We start from the raw sequence: 5,163 nt of genomic DNA, 5'->3' as shown, positions 1-5,163 counted from the left end.
AATGTCAGAGCTTTAAAAAAAATGTCTATCTTGATCCCTATCTCAACCTCTTTGTTCCTCAGTGCTTCATTACACACACTGTATATCATAGCACCTATAAATTCCATGCTCTTTGTGCCTTCCACTGGTCTCCTGGGGTATGTAATTTATGTGTCTTTGTATCTCCATCCCACTTGGCATATAGTCTGGCAGGTGACAGACCCTCAATAAATTTTTATTGAATTCTTAAACATTTATTTATTTTTAAACACATATTTAACCACCATGTAACATTTTCAATGTTTATGAAACCAAGAGGTTGAACTACATTGTCTCTAAATCTTAATCCCTTTGAGATCTAAAATCCTGATTTTTTTCTTCTTGCATCACACAAAAAATATTTACATGATCCTAGAAATAATGCATTAGTCGTGTGTAGCCAAAACTTTAATATGTATGCTACTTACCTGGGGATCTTCTTAAAATGCAAATTAAAATTTGGTAGGTCTGAGGTGAAGTTAAGATTTTTCATAAGCTCCCAGGTCATGTTGGCAGATCTGGTGAGTAGCACAATTTTAGGACATGGACACTGATTGTAGCCCTCGGTGGTGAGTCCACATCATACGTTAGAAGGCAGATTAGGTTCTTCTCAGTACCAGACTGTCTGGGTTCAGATCCTGGCCCAGACACTTCCATGAGAGGAGTTATCTTAACCCATTTAGACTTCAACTTCCTCATCTGTAACAGAGAGATAATGAGAGAGTTTTTGTGAAATTAATGAGATAATTCATGCCATCCATATCATGGTGTTTCCCACATAGTAAACACAACATATGTGAACTCTACAGTTTCACTCCTTGTCAGTTTGCTTGTTTCAGCAGTGATCAGTTTACAGGCTCAGGAGCCTTGATTTTATCTTGAAAATGGTAGAGGGAAAATATTCTCCTTTCCTTCCATTGAGAAAGTAAATACATCAACACACCAAGACAGGACCAGAAGAGAGAAGAAAATTTAACTTGTCATTTTCCAGTATCATTCCCTGCCCTTTTACTCCATTACTGCCCCACTGCAACATTTTACCATTTCAGAAAAGATAAAATGCAGGGATTAAGATCCATGATATAAAGAAATTCTGGCCAGAATATATGAACTGACACTGTACAGCATAAATATCAGCACACATGCTTACACACACACACATATTTTTTCTGTTAATAATAAGATGCAAAGCTCATTTCCTAATGCTAAAATATAATTTAATAAAAAGCATAGGGCTCAGTCTTAGAGAAGGAGGAAAAGAAGAATCAGAGGGACAAAAATAAAGAGCTACAGAAAAGCAGAAAATCTGACATTACTAGTAGGCTTGTGTCATCTTAAAAGGGAAATGAGAAAAGGAAGAAAGAGGTTCAGAACAATCAATTACTGAGTCCTTCCTATGTGCCAAGGGCTTCAGGTATATCTGAGTTTTAAACATCCAGTAACATTCTCCGTGGAAGGTGTTATGAGCCTCATTTTAGCGATGAGGGACTTGGGTTAAGAGGGTTAATCCTGCCAGACCTACATTTGGCAGAGCTGGAATGGGAATCTACTGCTAGTGGACGCTCTACAACTCTAGCCAGTCTTCCTCCTGAAACAAACTTTGAAATAATCTTCAGATCTGAGCTTCTTAAATTTAAATCCAGTTTAAGGTCTTACAGTAAATCACAGGGCTGCCCTGATGGCTCAGTGGTAAAGAATCCACCTGGCTAAGCAGGATACACAGGTTCGATCCCTGGTCCAGGAGAATCCCATGGAGAAGGAAGTGGCAACCCACTCCATATTCTTGCCTGGGAGATCCCACGGACAGAGAGGCCTGGTAGGCTACAGTCCGTGGAGTCGCATGCAAAAGAGTTAGACACGATCTAGCAACTAAACAACAACAACAACAATAAATTACAAGCCAGGACAACGTGAAGTAGGAATTAATACGTAAAATAGCTGAAATTGTGGCAAAGATACAAAGAATCCTCTAGGAAGGCAAAGATCCTTTAGTAGTTTTACTGAAAGAGTAAATCCTGGGTCCCAAACAAGTTATTCAGGCTTGTTACCAGTCCTATCAGCTCAATTTACATTTTCCCTGGATTACAGACAGGTGCAAGAGGGTAAGCACCGTCCTTTCTTTTGCTTCAAGGTGTAACTGGAGAAGACTGTCTGCCCTGCTGAGTGGTGCAAAGTACGAGACTCACCAGTAACTTGGGTTCTGCTCCTGGCTTCTCCTTGTACTGAAACTGAGCTGTCTGGTTGCCAGCATTGTTTGATCAGTGTAAATTCCACTAGGCCTCTGAGTGCTTGTTAAGTGAAGGAGGCCAACCCAGTCGGGAAGGTGAATGCAGGGTCTTGATACTGAAGGACGGTTGGTTTAAAACTCTCAAGAATTTAGACATGTAACTCCATGGCTGATTCATGTCAATGTATGACAAAACCCACTACAATATTGTAAAGTAATTAACCTCCAACTAATAAAAATAAATGAAAAAAAAAATCTCAAGAATTTAGTGTTAACCTAAAGTTCTGCCTATTTACTGATTTTTAAGTTCAACAGAATAGAGAACCTGGCCAAGTAGTTTAATTTCTATCTTACTATGGGACAAGGTCCTTTAAATATCCTGATTTATATCCATTTGCTGATTATATTACCCACTTTTAATGCTGAAACTAACATGTTCCTTTTGGTTTTAACTACACTGAAAAAAAACGTAGCCTTAGTTAAGGTTTTCAGAGTTTATTTCTCATACTTAGAAAAGTCCAATGATCTCTTATGCAATTATAAGCTCCTGGGTTAGAAGAAAGGTACTAATAATGATACTGTTAAGGGGATCTAATAACTTGACAACACCTCATCACTTGGAGTTCTCCTAAATAGAAAACTATTTAAATCTTTTCACTTTAACTTTGTTTTCCACAGAATATATGGATAAAAGGAAAATAAGTTAGTCATATTTTATAATAATTAGTATGTCAAGAAATGCAACATGCTGTAAAGAAGTACTTGATATGGAAAATGACAGCTAATTCAAGGGTTTCTTTTAATAATATATACTAGGGGTAAAGTATTCTGATAAATAGAGGTTTGCCTATTATTATATAGAGAATAAATATATTCAAAGAATTACAATTTTCTGGAAACTGGAGTGACTTGGAAATATAGTTTAATCTTTCTTTGATAAGTCAGAGGGTATTTAAAAATCTTACACATTTTCAGGGTCACAATAATAAACACAAATTAGCGCAACTTAACCTGCTATTGCCAAAACACAAATGTCTTTATTAAGAGAAATGCCAGGTTGATAGAATGGCAAATAAACCATAATTTACTGCAACACATAATATTTTGGAAGATGTATCCACTCTTTTGAGTTTTCGTTTGAAATATATTATTAAGAAATAATTATTTTAGTGCTCACAAACCTGCACACTCCAGAGTGATACAAAAGCAATTTGCATATGATTTCTTGCCCCATGCATGTTGTCATTAGAAAAGGGGGATTTGGCATGACAAATATATTCCTTCATAAAATCCCATGTCACATCAAGAGCCAAATAAGTGAAGAGCCAAGTTTCAAGTACACAGATGCAAATATAAGAGATTTAATACTTTCCCATAAATCAATTCTCAGCCTTAGTAAAGGAAACTTCCCATTCAACTTACAATTTGTAAGAAATCAACCAATTTTTCTGTATAAACTGGAAACAAAAAAAAGGTATATTTTAAAAATTATTTGAAGTTATGATTCTTGAGTGAAATGTGTTCTTGCAATATTACAAAAGAAATCTCAACTTTCTCATTTGGAGGATTTGGAGGACTTGTCTGGTAACTAATATTGATATATTGACTATAAAATGCAGCTATTTTGTAAATGGACTGCATTAATGCAATCAGTAGCATTCATTGAATGCATTAAAAATTCACCAAACTTTAAAGTGAAATATTGACTGGAACCTGCACATCCATTATGTTCATTAAAAAAAACAGGCATAGTTCATTAAAAAAACAGGCATTTCAGTCATGGAGAGATTTCTAAAATGTTAAATTCTTTTATAATGAAAAATACATTTTTTTTGTGGCAAAATATTTTATTGCTGCCATCCCCATGGTGGACCACTGGGGGTTATGAGGGTTGGAGTTGGGTTTTCACAGCAAAAATATGGAACACTTCACGAATTTGCGTGTCATCCTTGTGCAGGGGCCATGCTAATCTTCTCTGTATCGTTTGAATTTTAGTATATGTGCTGCCGAAGCGAGCACAATAATGAAAAATACTTGGGTCGGAAGTTGTTTTGAGGGTAAAGAATAATAAAAACATTCTGCACATCGGATGTATCAGGGAAAAACTCTTGAAAAACCACAATGTCTTAATTATGGAACAATGATGACAAAAATCAGAATTGCTGCATAATCATGGAAGGACTTCAAGAAAGCAGTTACCTGGAAAGTGGTTCTATAACTGTTCTCTCAGCAAAATCTTCACAATTACAAATGTGTAGTAATCTCCATCATCATATATGCTACTTATTTCTATCATTGCTTCCTAAAGCCAACCTTCACAATATATATTTTAAAAAGTATGTTTATAATCTCAAAAATCATTTTCTAAGAATATATAATGTTTACATAACAACTTAAAAAGATGTATTAGTAAATCAAAAGTTAAAAAAAAAAAAAAGTTAAAAATAAAACATATTAATATTACCATTTTTCTTTTCTTCCCTAGTCTTAGTTTTATTTTTGAACAAGCAATTAATTTACATAGTACAAGATTTAGAAGTTAATAATATTTTACAAACTTCTAAGTATTGTTGAGACGTGACTATGCCCCAAGCAAGTCCTAAAAATAGTAACCTTTCACTAATACCATGTCTTACTTTTCTTCCACATCCTGTTATAAAATTTTAGCCCACTAGTTTTAATTCTGCATCTGTATCTTTAGCATTTTTGAGGCATTGCTTTAGCCAGTATGCAGAATTTCATTATGACATGCTTTATAAACTATGCAGCATTTAAATTTCTACTTACAAACTTTATGCTATGTCATTATTCTAATGTGGTACCCTTTCCAGGAACTAAAATGATTATCAAAATAAATTGCTCCTCCATCCATCTCATTTGTGGCTAGAAGCCACCAGAATGGACAATACAGGTCTATT

General features: G+C 35.0%; 1 non-coding gene across 1 annotated transcript; it reads right to left on the bottom strand.

The window, feature by feature from the left end:
* Nucleotides 1-4,157: 4,157 nt before the first annotated feature.
* On the bottom strand, nt 4,158-4,264 carry LOC122676180. Its single transcript, XR_006335465.1, has one exon. It is a non-coding gene; the product is annotated as a U6 spliceosomal RNA (small nuclear RNA).
* Nucleotides 4,265-5,163: the final 899 nt, after the last annotated feature.

Source organism: Cervus elaphus, chromosome 19 (assembly GCF_910594005.1).
Source record: "Cervus elaphus chromosome 19, mCerEla1.1, whole genome shotgun sequence".
NCBI classification, from domain to species: Eukaryota; Metazoa; Chordata; class Mammalia; order Artiodactyla; family Cervidae; genus Cervus; species Cervus elaphus.
This window is presented reverse-complemented; position numbering and strand designations above follow the sequence as displayed.